Here is a 17,882-nt window from a genome sequence, read left to right on the forward strand (position 1 = left end):
GCTATCCAGCAGCTAGGCTAAAAGACTGCTAGCCCCGTCTTCCAGAAGGAGCCAGTCAGACATTTGTGGGACTGTTGGTTCTGAAAAGCGCTGGCCTTTTCCGGAAGGTGGAAGAGGAGATTCTGGCTGGGTTATCCTCTCCTGGCTGCTGTTTGCAGGAGGAGGAAGCTGGAAATGGGGGAAGCAGGAAAGGGTTTGCTGCAGGGATTTGAGAGGGGTGCCTTCCAATCCAACTGAACCCTGATGTTTAAATGTTTTCTCCCCTTCTGGGAATGATATTTCGATGATATTCTACGCTTGAAACTTGGTGCTCAAAATCTGTTTCCAGATAAGCGAGAGACTGCCTGGCCCTTGGAAGTGAGGCCTTAGGGCATGGGTGTCCAGCTGTGGCAACTTTAAGACCTGTGGACTTCAACTCCCAGAATTCCCCAGCCAGCAGGGCTGGTTGGTGGATTCTGGGAGTTGGAAGTCCACAGGTCTTAAAGTTGCCAAGATTTGGACACCCCTGCCTCAGGGGAACAACAGTTCAGAGAGGCCCACAACACAACAGTGTGAGTCTTTGGAAAGCTGATGTCATGTTTTCACTCAGCACTGTTAAGCAATGAAATCCGTAATTTGTTGAAACAGCAAGAATTAATGAGATTAATGTACAGTGCAGAATGATATACCACAAGGAGTTGCGTAACCAGGCTACAGATGTAATACCAGCTTTACGCCACTTTAATTCTTATGGGCTTCTAGGCAGAATTTTTGAGCTGTCAGAACTGAATGAAGAAGTTGGGAGATCACTATTTATTTACTTACTTATTTATTTATTTATTCTCCAAGAATGATAAAGCAAGGTTCTTTAGAAAGATGGAGAAATGCCTAGGTCAGAACATGGCTGCATTCCCAAATTATCTGATCAGAAATAAATATTGTAGCGTATGCTGAAACTCATTACTACTGAATTAACATAATGTAGTTTATGTTAGCTGTCTGTAAAGGAACTATGCCCTGTTATACCATGAAGCTTTAATTTTAATTAGACCGGTGGTCATATAGATATGAAAAGAAAAAAAGCAAACTAAAAAAAAAAAACAAGTGATAAATGATTTGCCATAGAGGATAAAAAATTGGGATTTTATATTTGTCTTCCTTCTACCCTCTTCTACCCCTTCTACCTGTGGACCTCAACTCCCAGAATTCCCCAGCCAACATAGCTGATGGGAGAATTCTGGGAGTTGAAATCCAGAAGTCTTAAAATTGCCATGGCTGGATGCCCCTAGCCCAGGGGTAGGCAACCTTGGCTCTTTTATGACTCACGGACTTCAACTCCCAGAATTCCTGAGCCAGCCATGTTGGCTCAGGAATTCTGGGAGTTGAAGTCCACAAGTCATAAAAGAGCCAAGGTTGCCTACCCCTGCCCTAGCCTAAGGCATCACTTCCAAGGGCCAAGCAGTCGATAGCCTATCTGGAAACAGACTCTGAGCCTTAACTAGAGCCTAATAAAAGATGATATCGAGTTCCATACAAAGACTGATGATGATGATGATGACAATGATTTTTCTTATAAGCATTTGGCAGCTATTAAGATTTGAGCAGAAACCCCTTCCTCTCATCCATGCACAGAATTGTAGGATTAGCACATCCCAAAACACAATTTAAATGGAGCGAAAGGATCTTGAATTGGGTATCCAGGCTTACTATTTGTTGAAATGGCATGTTTTTCTTCTTGTTGGCCCGCTTATTCATAACCGACTGTGACCCAAATCTTGGAGATCTAGGAAATAGCATGACAAGTTCTTTTGTCTTAAGGGTAGGATAGTATTTCAGATAAAGACTGTATGTTTTGCATACAATGAATAAAACTTGGGTTCAGTTCCAGGCACCTTCAGTCAGTATAACTATAAGATGATGTCATTCTATTGAAAACCCTGGAGGACCATTGCTAGCGATTATGGCCAGGGATGGGCCATGTAGACAGACTGTTGGACACAGTTTGGTTCACACAATGTGCTCAGCCATCTGGTTATTGTAGTTTGGCCTTAATGTGTTCTGCGAAGCAGCTATTGTACTTTGTAACAGCTCAGATTTAGGACGTGTAGTTAGCAAGCACAAAAGTCATATGTAGAAATTGAATGTTTTTTATTGGATTTCTTTATGTTTTGTGAAATAATTCAGTAGACATTATGTATTCTGCAATATTGGATTTCTTAAGTGACAGAAGTAGCTCCAGAAAACGGGGGCACTCGTTGGTAAATTGAAACATTCAAAGATTCAGGTGTTCATGCAGGCATAAACACAGGTATAAATGAAATGTGTTTTTTTTTCTTTTCTTTATTCTTGCATTGTACCACTAGTATAATTGTTGAAGAAACTGTATTTTCTAAGGGAAAATGAAGGGAGGGAGGCAGGGAGCGAAATGAAAATTCTAATAAAACCTTTTGTTGGAAATACTTTAGGCCATTAGGAAGGGATAAAAAAAAGCTTTGCATAATTATGTAACCGAACATGAGCCTCAAAACTTGCTTCTAGTTCAACAATTAATTGTTAACAGTTGTTAGGTTTGGCATTCCTTTCAAAATATTTAATCTAGCCTGACCTGACTTGGCTTATGGGGTGCAAGTGTTTTGCTGTAATCCTCAACATTTCGTCTGATTAGATCAGGGTGGCAGCATTAGTTTTTTCCATCTATATTCCTAACACAAATGATGATGCACAACAGTACATACTACTCCAGGCTTCCAAACCAGGTTACAGACCAGTTATTCTACCCGTTGCTTTTGCGATAACCTGCACGAGATGCTGTTAGCACAAAGAGGAAATACCTTGCAATTCTTCTGGGCTTTTGGATTAGTTTCCTCCAGTCCGCTGTTCCTGCAAATTCACTTTCCTGCACTGACATATTCCCTCTATCCTTGTCCAACCACGGCAAGGCTTGTTAGCAGATCTGTATTCATGTTCCTTCCCAGGTTCAGACTCTGGCTCACCATTCCAATGAAATATTCATCTCATCTTGATGTTTATAAAGTTCAGAGCCTGAACTTTTTCCTCCTCTGAAATTATTTATTTCGGGACTCTGTATTATAAAAGTATAATGCTGACCTGTTTTCCTCCACTACCTCCCCCTCTTCCTCTTCCTCCTCCTCCCCCTCCTTCTCCTCTTTCTTCTCCTCTTCCTCCCCTCCTCTTCCTCCTCTTCCTCTTCCTCCTCCTCCCCCTCCTCTTCCTCTTCCTCCCCCTCCCCTCCTCTTCCTCCTCCTCCTTCTCTTCTTCCTCCTCCTCCCCCTCCTCTTCCTCCTCCTCCTCCCACCTCCTCCTTCCTCCTCCTCCTTCTTTTCCTTCTCTTCTTCCTCCTTCTCCTGTTCCTCTTCTCCTCTTCCTCCTCCTTTTCTTCCTCTTTCTCCTCCTTCTCCCTCTCCTCCCCTCCTCCTTCCTCCTCCTCCTCTTCCTTCTCCTTCTCTTCTCCTCTTCTTCCTCCTCTTCCTCTTCCTCTCCTCCTATTCCTTCTTTCTCTTTCTCCTTTTCCTCCTCCTCTTCCTCCTCCTCCTCCTCTTCTTCCTCCTCTTCCTCCTCCTCCTTCTCTTCCTCTTCCTCCTCCTCCTTCTCTTCTTCCTCCTCCTCCCCCTCCTCTTCCTCCTCCTCCTCCCTCCTCCTCCTTCTCTTCCTCCTCCTCCTTCTTTTCCTTCTCTTCTTCCTCCTCCTCCTTTTCCTCCCTGTTGATTTTTGCCCCATTTGCGACTTTTCTTGCGGTTGTGAAGTGAATCACTGCAACTGTTATGTTAGTAACTCGGTTGTTAAGTGAATCTGTCTTCTCCTTTGACTTTGCTTGTCAGAAGGTCGCAAAAGGGGATCCCGTGACCTTGGCACCCAGCACTGGTTCCAAGTATGAACCAGCTGCCAAGCCCCTCTGAATGTTGATTGCATGATACTGGGGCTGCTGCCAAGGTTACAACGCTGTGGCAAAGGTTGTAACTGCGAAAAAGGGTCATAAGCCACTTTTTTCAGTGCCATTGTAACTTTTGAGTGGTCAGTAAATGTTCTGTTGTAAGTTGCGGACCGCCTGTATAGAAAGTAAAAGAAAAAAAAAATAGAAAGTACAAATCGGTCAGTGATTCCTTGGATTTAAATCCTGTTAAATCAAGAAAATACATTTGCGGAAAGTTGGGCTGTGAGAATGCCATTTTAAGCTCCCGTAGTTCTTAGCACATCCCACACAATGAAGGAGACTTATCCCTCCCAAAACATATGTGTGCTTGGATTGTAAAGCTAGCTACTTGAAATCAAGCAGCCTTGTGGTGCTTGAGGAAAGGAAGGCACCCTTTAATAAATGAAAAGGTTATTTGGATGACAGAAAACTAATTTCTTGATTGACACAAAGATGCAATTAGAATAATCCAATATGACTCCATCAGAGATAATGCAGCATGGGAACAGATGGCGACTATATTGAGGTAACCATAAGGTGCACATAAACTAGATTCCACCGAAGTGGTTCTGAGCAGCCTTTGTGTTTTGACGTGGGCCAAATCTGTTGGGTTGATTATTGTAGTGAGGTGTGCAATTAACTAAATTATTGAAAAAAGGAGGCAGGGGAGCCAATTTTCACTCCTGCGAAAGACAAATGAAGGTAGAAACCGATTCCAGCAAGAACAGCTGGTCAAATATTCCATTTTTCCCTCCTTCTGAAATAAGAGATTTAGACCACCTCTGAGTTTTGAAGTCCATAAACAACCTGAACATCTGTGTCTCTCTTATATATATATCAGAAAAATCAAGTTTAATATTAAATGTGTTCTCTTACTTTGCCCCTGCTCAAATATTCATGTATTTCAGGACTGAGATGTTTTCAGAGAGTTTCTCTACAACTGTTCCTGCTTCAAAAGAAAGCTATTTCTTTTTGGTGGAAATAATATCCCTGAGTTGTACTCAAGGAAGAAACATGTTCTGAATCATAATCCAATTGTTATGGGAGGGAGAGAAAACTTTTGTCAAGCTGCTCGGTTGAAATTTTGCCATAGCTGATGCAACTCCTTTACCGTCGCTTTCTCTTGCTGGACACCTCCCAGCTTCGTTGAACCCAGAGGACTACAACACAGGGGGTCCTCGACTTACGAACACAGTTGAGCCCAACATTTGTGTTGCTAAGCGAGACAATTGTTAAGTGAGTTTTGCCGCATTTCACCCCTTTTTTTGCAACCGTTGTTAAGTGAATCACTCCAGTTGTTACATTAGTAACATGGTTGTTAAGGGAAACCGGCTTCCACATTGACTTTGCTCACCAGAAGGTCGCAAAAGAGGATCACGTGACCCCAGGACACTGCAACCATCATAAATATGAGTCAGTTGCCAGGCATCTGAATTTTGATCGCGTGACCAGGGGGATGCTGCAATAGTCTTATGAACAACAGTCATAAAACACTTCGGTGCTATTGTAACTTTGAACAGTCCCTAAATGAACACTTGTAATTTGAGCACTATCTGTACTCTTAGTATGGGAAATTTTGATTTACATTGCCCGAATAAGAGGAGTAAAGTAACTTTCATAATAATAATGATGATGATGATGATGATGATGATGATGATGATGATGACGACGACGACGACCAAATGAAGAACAGAATAGAGGCATGGGAAGACAAAGCACTACATGGCCAATATGTTGAAAAATTATCTGGGAAAGCAGATAATAACAAGACCTGGCAATGGCTAAGAACAGGAAAATTGAAGAAAGAGACCAAGGGACTAATTCTGGCTGCACAAGACCAAGCCTTAAGGACAAATGCACATAAAGTCAAAATTGAGAAGATAGCAACAGACAGTAAGTGCCGCCTATGCAAAGAAGCTGAAGAAACAGTGGACTACCTGGTAAGCTGCTGCAAGAAGATCACACAGACTGACTACAAGCAGCGGCATGACAAAGTAGCAACAATGGTGCATTGGAAGATCTGCAAGAAATATCATTTGCCTGTGAGCAAAAACTGGTGGGATCATAAAACAGAGAAAGTCATAGAAAATGATATGAATTCAGAATTCACACAGACAAGCACCTGCAATATAACACCCCGGACTTAACAACTGTCAGTAAGAAAGACAAAAAAAGTCTGGATAGTGGACGTGGCAGTGCCTGGAGACAGCAGAATAGATGAGAAAAAACTGGAGAAGATAACAAAATACAAAGACTTACAAATAGAAATAGAAAGACTGTGGCAAAAGCAAACAAGGGTAGTACCAATAATAATAGGTGCCTTCAGTGCAATCCCAAAACAACTGGAGCACCACTTGAATACCATTGGCATTGACAAATTTGCCATTACTCAATTGCAAAAGGCGTCCTTACTAGGAACCGCCTCCATCCTGCGACGATATCTGTAATATAGACAAAATGCCAAATCCAGTCTGAACATCTGGCTGACTGTGCAATGATCAATAATAATAATAATAAAGTTAGAAGGGACCTTGGAGGTCATCTAGTCCAACCCCCTGCTCAGACAGGAAACCCTAGACCATTTCAGACAAATGGCTGTCCAGTCTCTTCTTAAAAACTTCCAGTGTTGCAGCATCTACAGCTTCTGGAGGCAGGTTGTTCCACTGGTTAATTGTTCTAACTGTCAGGAAGTTTCTCGTTAGTTCTAGGTTGCTTCTCTCCTTCTCTTCTCTCCGTCTATTCCTTCATGTCCTGGTTTCAGGTGCTTTGGAGAATAGCTTGACTCCCTCGTCTTTGGGGCAGCCCCTGTGATATTGGAAGACTGCTATCATGTCCCCCCTCACCCTTATCTTCATTAAACTAGACATGCCCAATTCCAGCAACCATTCCTTGTATGTTTTAGCCTCCAGTCCCCTGATCATCCTTGTTGCTCTTCTCTGCACTTTGTCTAGAGTCTCAACATCTTTTTTTAGATTGTGATGACCAAAACTGGATGCGGTATTCCAAGTGTGGCCTTACCAAGGCATTCTTCTTTCTATCATTGGTTTCCTGTGTCATTATTATTCTGAGCCACTGCAAACGCTCTGCTGAAGGGTACCACTCCCCCCACCCTTTTAAAGAAAAGTCTAGCTTTGAGCTCAGATAGTGTTCATGTTACTAATTAGGCAACATGATACAAACAAGTGATCTTAGAAGGTAGTGAAATTCTAGGCACCAGCCTGCTCTAGTAAATGGTGTGTCTTCTATTGATCTTAGTGTGAATCCTAACATATTTACAAAGTGGCATTGATGCTGAGCAAACACATCTTGAGTAAAGATGTAAGATAGGTTTGTTTTTATAATCAAAGACATCCTAAGGGAGGTTTTCTCCAAGCATACTTTGAAATCCAATAAGACTTCTGGATGTGTGCATCTTTAATTCCGCCCCCCCACCAACTTTGGGAGCAGAAGACAGTAACAAATCTCTCTAGAGTTGGCTGTATTAAATTGGTTATGTACAAAATACCGCTTCAATTGTAGCTGAGCTTTTTAACTAGCACAGCTGCTATAATGATGATTAACAAGGCTGGAACCTAACAAGCAAGCAAACAAACAAAAAAATTAGAATGAAATGGGAGAATCTCTGCTTTTCAGATCATAACTGTTGAACTTCTCTTGGTTAAAGCGTAAATACTTTCCCCCATCTTCACTGTGTAAACTCTTATAATTCTGCAGATCACCAGCAGTTTGATCCTGACCAGCTCAGGGTTGACTCAGCCTTCCATCCTTCCGAGGTCAGTAAAATGAGGACCCAAATTGTTGGGGTCAATATGCTGATTCTGTAAACCACCTAGAGAGGGCTGTAAAGCCCTCGAAGCAGTACATAAGTCTGAGCGCTATTGCTATGAAAACTCAAAATTTCATGGATTGAGTGGAGCGTATAGCTGAATGCCTGTATTGTGCATAAGGGTTCATTTTTATATTTATGTAGTCCTTCTGTGTTTATTGCAACTCAAAAAATTAAGCTTAGCTGCCTTCATCCACATTTGTGCCTTTAAGGCAGGACTGGCCAGGCTCACTTTGGCAGGCAAGAATGACTCTTGTCCCATCTGGAAAAAAAAATAAGATTGACAGCTTTTCCTATGCCTCTCCCCTTTTTTTCTCCTTTCCCCCCAAAACAGCTGCAGCTATCACTACTGCTTCAAACCCAGGAGAAGCTATCAATCGTGTACAGAAAGCCTTGTAGCAGTTCCTTCTGTCTCCTTGTTCCTTTTCTGTGATCACAGCTGAAATGAGGACTCTTCTGGGTTTGAGATGGTGCCTGGTATTTGGACAGCCTTGGATAAGCCTAAGGAACGCTCAAGCTCTGTGTAAACAGCTCTCTGGAATTAAAGTTGAGTGACAGCTTGTGAACAGCTTGTAACAAGAGCCATGTTGACTCCATTTTAAGGATTGACATTCCTATGCCAACCTGGAGGGTGGCAGATCTAGCTACACAGTTCAAGGCCTGCAGGTGGGAAAATCCAACTCCATCCAAGAAACAGAGTCTGGTCAAAGCCGAAATTAAAAATTAAAAAAGGCAACAGAAGGAAGGAGGGAGGTATAAACTATAGGGACATGCTAGTTCTCTAGCAGTAGGGAAATTGGGTGTATGTCAGCTACTTCCCTTTGAGTTTTCCCTTCCAGAGCCAACTTTTGATATTTTAACTAACAATTTGTAAATAAATGTGACATTGAGGTGCCTGCTGTTAACATGGCTTCTGGTCTTGAAAAGCTGGCAATGTCACACTCTGTTTCCCGTGGAAGTTCAGCCTGGGATGCCAATTGGATATTGCAGGCAGGACTGACAAGAGAAAAGACATGGAAGCTGATGGTTGTGGTGGCTGGGATGAAGATTATGTTTGCATCTGGGGAAAAACAGAGGGGATAAAAACGTGTTAGCTTGAGTGTTAGGAACTCTTTTAGAAAAAAAAATCTTTTTTTTTTTTTTTTTTTTGGTTTGCTTAAAAATAGCCAGGGAATAAATCAAAGCTGATCTTGAAGGGTCAAGTTCCATCTGTTCAGTGGAAGTGGGAAATTCTTCTGCGTTATTTAAAATGTAACCAGGACAAGAAGCAGCAATGGATGGAAGATTATTAAAGAGAGAAGCAACCTGGAACTAAGGAGAAACATCCAGATAGCAAGGACGATTAATCAGTGAAACAACTTGCCTCCAGAAGTTGTGGGGGCTCCATCACAGCAGGTTTTTAAGAAGAGACTGGACAGCCATTTGTCTGAGATGGTATAGGGTCTCCTGAACAATAGAATAATGAGTCTTTTTTTTTTTTTTTTTTTGCTCTGAAAGCTATGATTTCATCTCAAGTTCCACTTGATATACTGAGCTCTGGAGAGCCAGGGGAAGACATGGCTGAAGACATCTGTTTGTTTGCCATGACAATCACTTCTTCTAAGCTTAGCTACCAGTTATGCTTTGTTTTTTGCCGATGCTGATATTGGAAGGGGTGGGCATTGATTTTGTGTGTGCAAGTGCATACACCCACTCACCCATCCTTATAGGTATTCTGTACCCAGCTCATGAATAGACCTAGATACAGTTAAGAAGCAAAGCCCCCCCACCAGGCAAGTTGTGCTTAAAAAGATTAAAAAGTCCCAGATAAAGGGAGTGAGTTGAACAGATTGAGACAATGGATTTTGCAAAAGATGGATTTGCGGAAAGAGAGGACACAGTCCAGGCATCCATTAAGAACTAATTGGGGGTGGGTGGGAGGAGAAATTGACTTTTTGGTAATGTTTATCCTATTAGATAGAATTGCTCTTTCTTTGCCAGAAGGGCCATGGTAGGAAAAAAATAGTTTTGTTTTCTACATCCTTGAACCAGTGCCCGCTTTTTTCAACATCCCTGCACTAGCTCTCTGTCTAACTAAGCCAAGATTTGTTTCAACCGTGGTCTATTTAATACATTACTGTTATCGCCATTCTTGCATTATATTCAGTGAACAATGGCCCACAAACTGCAATTATTTACGTCTTGTTCTATTTTCCCATCTTTTATCTCAAAGATTTCATGGGGGTTTCCAGTAATTGTATCCACACAAGAACAATTCTAGACCAAGAGGAAAGACACTCAAATAGGTGAGGGACATGATTTGGGGTTTGTCCAGCACTGTCACCCCTTCCATTGCATTAGCCTTGGGTTCTGCAAGATGTTTTACCAAAATTGAAGACACTTCATTATGCCTTTAGAGCAAATGTGTGAATCTATTCTTTATTCTCTGTTTTTCAATGGAAACCATTATAGCTTCTCACTGAACCAGCCCAATCTTGCTCACTTCTACCATCTGTAGGAAACAGTTTGTGCTAGATCTGACCATTAACCCACTCAATGCAGTATTGTTGATATCAGCTGGCAATAACAGAGCTTTTGGACAGCAGATTGGTCTAGTGGTGAAGGCAACAGGCTAGGAAGCAGAAGACCGTGAGTTCTAGTTCCACCTCAGGCACAAAAACTGACTGGGAGACTTTGGGCTAGTCACTGTCTCTGACCCCTAACCCCACTCACAGTGTTATTGTGGTAAGAAAAGGAAGAGGTGTGTAGGATGTGTTTTCCACCTTGAGTTATTTGAAGGAAGGAAGGAAGGAAGGAAGGAAGGAAGGAAGGAAGGAAGGGAGTGAGTGAAGGAAAGGAAAGGAAAGTTAGTTTTAGGAGGACTTATCTAGACCCTTGGACCCTAGAATGGAATGGAGTAGAATGGAGTGGGATAGGGTAGGGTAGGGTAGGGTAGGGTAGGGTAGAGTAGAGTAGAGTAGAGTAGAGTAGAGTAGAGTAGAGTAGAGTAGAATAGAATAGAATAGAATAGAATAGAATAGAATAGAATAGAATAGAATAGAATAACAGAGTTGGAAGGGACCTTGGAGATCTTCTAGTCCAACCCCTTGCTCAGGCAGGAAACTCTATACCATTTCAGACAAATGGTTCTTCAGTCTCTTCTTAAAAACTTCCAGTGTTGGAGCATTCACAACTTTTGGAAGCAAGTTGTTCCACTGATCAGCATAGCTGACTCAGGAATTCTGGGAGTTGAAGTCCATGAGTCATAAAAGAGTCAAGGTTGCCTACCCCTGCATTAGGCCAACTGAGAAATGTTAGAAATGAAACCATTTTGTATGAGTTACTGCAACTGTTTTTTCCTGTTTTCTCCTCTATGTAAGTAAACCAAACCAATCAATGTTGGCTTATTTCAAAGCCAGAGTAGGGATTTAAGATGCTGGGACTGAAAGGGAACGATATTAAGACAAAACAGTCTTAAGTAAGTATGTGTATAAACTACCACGGTACTTAAAAAAAAGGTATATTTTTTTAATCAATAAAATATTTTGGTCTCCAAGAGGATGTACAATAGGCAGCTTTGAAGTCCAATATTTCACCAGCATGTTTGGAAATACCTCAACTGTTGTTATCAAACTACTCTATCCAGATACACATTAGCTATTGATCAAATATGACAGAGATACATTTCTGATTCCTCAGTAATGTCTCCCATCTCCTATTTTCAATTTGGTTGTCAGAAGTATCCCAGTAATACTATATATCTAAAATACAACAGTTTTTTTTTTTTTTTCCAATTTTGGGGTTGGCTTTTTTTTTAAAAAAAAAAAACAACAACTATGGATTGGAATGTCTGTTCCTTTGAAAGTATTCTTAGATGGGAAGAAGGATGATTAATTGTTGATATCCAAGGTTATATTCTAGAGGGCTTGTTTTTGATATCCTGTCTGGGGTTTGAAGACTAGTTGGCATCAAATATCAGATGGTGAATGGATTTTTCTGTCATGAAGTCTGGCAAGGACATTTTTTTTTTCCAGAAGAGACTTGGGCAATCTCTAGAAGGTTATGCTATAAGGGAAGGGGCATTAAAATATACCTATTTACTTTAGAAGGGCCAAATCCAGGGCGATCCTCATGCTTTTAGAATTGTGACTTACCTTGAAGTTAGTCAATTCAAGCAAGTGGCTTGTTTATTATTTTATCCTGCCTTTTCTTACTTGAATAAGTAAGACAAGGTGGCAAATATATATAATATCCTTTCTCCTCCTATTTTGTGAAGGACAACAATCTTGTGAAGTGGGTTGGGCTGAGAGTGAGTGGTTGGCTCAAAGTCACCCACTGGCTTTCATGCCTCAGGCGGAACTAGAACTCACAGTCTCCTAGTGATTGGCCCAAAATCACCCAGCTGGCTTCCATACCTAAGGTGGGACTAGAACTCACAGTCTCCTGGTGATTGGGCCAAAATCACCCAGCTGGCTTCCATACCTAAGGTGGGACTAGAACTCACAGTCTCCTGGTGATTGGGCCAAAATCACCCAGCTGGCTTCCATACTTAAGGTGGGACTAGAACTCCCAGTCTCCTAGTAATTGGCCCAAAATCACCCAGCTGGCTTCCATACCTAAGATGGGACTAGAACTCCCAGTCTCCTAGTAATTGGCCCAAAATCACCCAGCTGGCTTCCATACCTAAGGTGGGACTAGAACTCCCAGTCTCCTGGTGATTGGGCCAAAATCACCCAGCTGGCTTCCATACTTAAGGTGGGACTAGAACTCCCAGTCTCTTGGTGATTGGGCCAAAATCACCCAGCTGGCTTCCATACCTAAGGTGGGACTAGAACTCCCAGTCTCCTGGGTTCTAGGCCAGCACCTTAACCACCACACCAAACTTGGTAGATCAAAGGAGACCTATGTTCCCTGGGGGTAGTGGAGAAACAGCAGCTGGGCTGGCTGTTTTATTGAAGCTACCTTATTTTCCCAACCTTCCCTATACATTAATACTTAAAGGAAGGGTTGTACTGGAAGTGGGGAGACAATTGACAATATCAGAGCAAGATTATCAGCCCCAAAGGGACTGTATCAGCTCTTAAATTAACTGGGTGCTATACTTCTCCCTCCTCCTTACCCTTCGCAAAGAAACAATAGCCCAAAGCTTTTTTCAGCAGATGGACAATGTGTGTGCCTTTGCCACTTAACAACCATTAGCCTAATTTTATGCATCAGAACCAAATTAAATAATAAGTAAGAGAGTATGAAAAGCTGGTTTGGAGACTGTGTTACTGTCTTTGACTTGATCATCCTTTTAAGGAGCAGATGCTCTCTTTCTCTTTTTCAATCTCTTTCTCAATCTCTCTCTTTCTCTTTCCTTTTCTCTTTCTCTCTTTCTCAATCTCTTTTTTCCTCTTTCTCTTTTTCCTTTTCTTTCTCTTTCTCCTCTCTGTCTTTCTCTTTTCTTTTCTCTCTCTTTCTCTTTCCTTTTCTCTTTCTCTTTTGCTTTCACTTTCTCTCTTTCTCTCAATATCTCTCTTTCTCTTTCCTTTTCTCTCTCTCTCAATCTCTTTTCTCTTTTTCTCTTTCTTCTCTTTGTCTTTCTCTTTTTCCTTTTCTCTCTCTTTGTTTCTCTTTCTCTTTTCTTTTCTCTTTCTCTCTCCTCTCTCTCTTTCTCTTTCTGTCTTTCTCTCTTTCTCCTCTCTTTTTCTTTTCTCTTTCTCTTTGTCTTTCCTTTTCTCCCTTTCTCTTTCTCTTTCCTTTTCTCTCTTTCTCTTTCTCTTCCATAGAGGAAGTTGTACAGGTGAGGAGATAGACTGCTCATTCTTGGAGAGGTTTGCAGGGTAGGAAAATGACAGTAAGAATTAGGAAGAAACATTTCCTCAAGCCTGGAGATATCTATTGTCTATTTACTTTCTTCCAACCTACAACTGTGGGCAGTGAGAGAATAACGTTTGCACTCTTGTCCAATCGGGTTGAAATATGTTGCTCAGTACAGTACATCCATCTGTCCCTGCCAGGCAGGACACATATATTCACAAGCTTACAGGATTCTAAGAAATTGGAAGGGATAATTCATATAGGCCATCTGAACATTTCAAACAAAATGTGGTAGAAATAACAAATAAATATAAGATAGTGTTTTAGCTAGAAATGAAAAAAAAAGAGGCTTACAGGATTACTTAAATCTTGGGCAAAAATGCATTGATTTTATCTAGCAAGGAAATTCTTGTTTTGAAACTATGCTTTACAGGTTATTGATCCATGGCAAAAGACAGTTTTGTGCATACTTTTCATCCATAACAACTATGTTCTGCAATTTTGGAGGATGTTCAAAGCTATCTGCATGAGCTCTATAGTGCCACAAAGGTGCTACAGGGATGGCTAGGAAAAAAACTTCCATATTGCTGACATTTTTATTTATTATTTTTTTATCATGGAATTGTCTTGTTAATCTTGTTCCAGAGAGGAACAAGGTACAACAAGAAGGCAGCTTAAACATGCCCAGAAACCCTTCTGGCATTTATGATAACTGCAAAGAAGTAGAAGTCATATAGAAGGAACCATTGTTAAGTTCAACCATCTCAACATGTTCCTCTAGCCCAAAATGTTTCAGTTCCCTTCTTTTGGACAGAACTAAATTGGTTTCAATATTCAGTCCATAGACCCTTCATCTTCTCTTTCTGGTTAGTCTCTTGCTAAGTCTAGTCAACTTTGTCTCATTTGCTCTTCATCCTTTTCCACTGATAACACTTAACACAAGTCTACTTGTGTAAAAGTAGACTGCCTGACTGAGCATCTCAGAACATATTTTGATATGCTGAAGTTTTGTATTTAAGAAGTTGCATATTCAAAAGATGGTGCATGTATTTGTGTGTGTGTGTGTGTGTGTAGCAAGTAGATTAATAGTTGGATTCCTGCCAATGTGTAGAATTAAACTGAAGATACTATTTTATAAATATATACATTTTCAAATAGCTGTATTCCAAAACTGTGTATGTGCATTTGGAGATACAGAAGTTATTACGGAAAATGTCTACTTTTTCTTCATTATGAAAATGGACAATTTCATAATGGACAATTAGATGGATGGTGTCTTTTGTCTTCAAAAGATAGTATTACAGCAAGATCTAATCTTGAGTTGTAGGCTTTCTCTACTTCTTGAGAAAGTCATAAATGTAACTGTTGAGTTGGGTTGATTACTAACTCAGCCTTTCAGATTGTTCCAGAGGGAAAAGAAGTCTTAGAGCAGGGGTCTTCAAGCGCTGGCTGAGGAATTCTGAGAGTTGAAATCCACAAGTCATAAAAGGGCCAGGTTTGAAGACCCCTGTCATAGAAAGTTCAGGATCTTTAAAGACAATCTTCTCTATTTGGCAGGACATTCAGTTGGCTTGTCGTTACTGGCTGCGTGTAGGTTAGAAAGAAGGTAAACCTCTGTAATATTGTGCCACGCCAGGCATGATCCAGCATCTCCATGGTCACATGATCAAAATTCAGAGGCTTGGCAACCGACCCGTATTTATGACGGTTGCAGTGTCCCGGGTCACGTGATCCCCTTTTGCGACCTTCTGACAAGCAAAGTCAGTGAGGAAACCATGAGGTTCATTTAACAACTGTGTTACTAACTTAACAACTGCAGTGATTTGCTTAACAACTATAGCAAGAAGGGTCCTGAAATGGGGCAAACTGTCTCGCTTAGCAACTGTCTTGCTTAGCAACAGAAATTTTTGGGCTCCATTGTGCTCATTAGTCAAGGGCTACCCATACTTGAAGTCTTTGGACAGTATTAGATTGAGAAAGATGGTTCTAAATTATGTTGGTCTTTATTAGTGGTGGCAACATTCGCCTGCATGAGATTAAGACAGGGTTACTAACTTAACATTGGACCATAAGAAAGGCTGAGCGCCAAAGAATTGAGGCCTTTGAACTATGGTGCTGGAGAAGACTCCTGCGAGTCCCCTGGACTGCAAGGCGATCCAACCAGTCAGTCCTAGAGAAGATCAACCCTGGCTGCTCTTTAGAAGGCCAGATCCTGAAGTTGAAACTCAAGTACTTTGGCCATCTAATGATAAAGAAGGTCTCACTGGAGAAGAGCCTAATGCTGGGAAAGATTGAGGGTAATAGAAGAACGGGACGACAGAGAATGAGATGGCTGGATGGAGTCACTGAAGCAGTAGGCGTGAGCTTAAATAGACTCCAGAAGATGGTAGAGGACAGGAAGGCCTGGAGGAACGTTGTCCATAGGGTCGCGATGGGTCGGACACGACTTCGCAACTAAGAACAACAACAACAACTAACTTAACAACAATTGTGGCAAGAAAAGTCATAAAATGGTGCAAAACTCCCGTAACAACTATGTCACTTAGCAACAAAAATTTGGGGCCCAAATTCTGGTGGTAAGTCAAGGATTACCTGTATTTATGTGCTTATTATTATATTACCTGTTATTAGTTTTATATATCACAATACCAGACTGACTCTGTACAAAGAATACAAGTGGGTTTTCAGCAATTTTGGCTTTCCCATGCACTTAATAGAATGGCCTCCAATGACTTTATGCCTGATCCAATCTCTCCAAGGCACAGTGTTTCTTCAAAAACCAATCTTATCTAATAAATGGGTAGGCAGAGATTCAATAGGTTCATAATCACCACTTACAGATACGCCTAACTAGATAATTCAGATTTTATGAGTGATGAAATCTTCAAATGTTTAAACATCTCACGAAGGTGGAAAAACCTGCCTTTAAAAAAAAAACAAAAAACCACGAGTATGCCTGTGCTATTACAAGGTAACAAAAAGGACAAAAGCAGCCTTTTTATATTTGAGAGCCTCTTTTTGTGAAGAAATACCTCTACATGGATGATGAAAAAAGATGCTTAGGACTTATCCCAACATTTAAAGGGCCATTAATGTTTGGGAGAGGCCCTTTGTTCTCCTCAACAATTTTAACATCAATTCCCAGTGGAAAGCCAAATGATCGTCCAGAGATACTGTGGGAAGACATATCTGTATATTTTCTTTTTAAGACCCCGATCCCTAGATTTGGGGTGTGATTGGGGTGACTGAGTGGAGCTGAGTCTTTACTGGCCAGATGCCTTTCCAGATACCTATGAGGAGTTTGCAGCAGATATTTGCCCTTTGCACCTGATAATGAAACATCTGTCACTGCCTAGGATTGAACTCTCAACCTACCGAATGGGGGGCGAACATCTTCACCTCTAGGCCACTGTGCCATTCATAGGAATATATATAAATGATGCCACAAATAAAGGAGCCAGGCTTTGAACTACCATGCCAGCAATGGACAATTCTCAATAGGAATTGCACCTCACATTGTGTCTGCTGGGACCCTCTGTATAAAAGGGGCATAGCATTCTCCCCTCGGGGTCCCACATCAAACTGTAGATCACATTGTGACCGCTGTAAGCTGACGCCATATACTGGCCTGATATCTGATTTTTTTTCATATAAATGATGATGCACTTCAATGGTTAGATGACCTCGACCAGTAGTGGTGAACCTATGGCACGGGTGCCAGAGGCAGCACTCAGAGCCCTCTCTGTGGGCACGTGTGCCGTCGCCCCAGTCCTAGGCCTTCAGCTGGGTTTTATAAAACCTTTTTGCTTTAGGCTCCGCCGCCGTGTGCAAAAAAAAAAAAAAAAGATTCAATCAGTCAATTTCAACTTCTTGCAGGAAAAAAAAAGATCTTGCAAAGTTGGAATTGATTGATTGAACTTTTTAGTCCCACCCAGTCTGCTGTTACCACCACAGCCACGCCCACCCAATGGGCCACACCCAGCCAAGGGGCCACACCCACCCGGCACCTGATGATGCATAAGTGGGTTTTGGGCTGCAGTTTGGGCACTCGGTCTCTTAAAAGTTCGCCATCACTGACCTACACCTTGGGAATTTGACCACAGAGCTTTTTAACATGAACATTTTATTGTGTTTTATTAATCTGTTGATGTACATTGAAAGTCCATGTATGATACGCCATGCACTAAATAAATATTGGAGACATCTTTGTAGGAAACAAACCTCTAAATAATTTTACCTTTCCCCCCATATCTCACCTTAGATGCTATTTCAGATTGGTGAGAAGGACGTGGAATTATGTGAAACATACTCCAAAAATGAGCTGTTGGAAATATACTGTATTAAAATGCAACAGACACCTGCCTG

The 17,882-nt window shown here is 41.3% G+C and overlaps 1 protein-coding gene across 4 annotated transcripts in view; it reads left to right on the forward strand.

Annotated features, from left to right (window-relative positions):
• Positions 1-17,882, forward strand: part of LOC120304222 (neurotrimin) — a 610,216-nt gene that overhangs the window by 359,006 nt on the left and 233,328 nt on the right. The window lies entirely within an intron of this gene.

This window comes from Crotalus tigris, unplaced genomic scaffold (genome assembly GCF_016545835.1).
Source record: "Crotalus tigris isolate CLP2741 ecotype Arizona unplaced genomic scaffold, ASM1654583v1 scf7180000017631.5181431, whole genome shotgun sequence".
In the NCBI taxonomy this organism is placed as follows: Eukaryota; Metazoa; Chordata; class Lepidosauria; order Squamata; family Viperidae; genus Crotalus; species Crotalus tigris.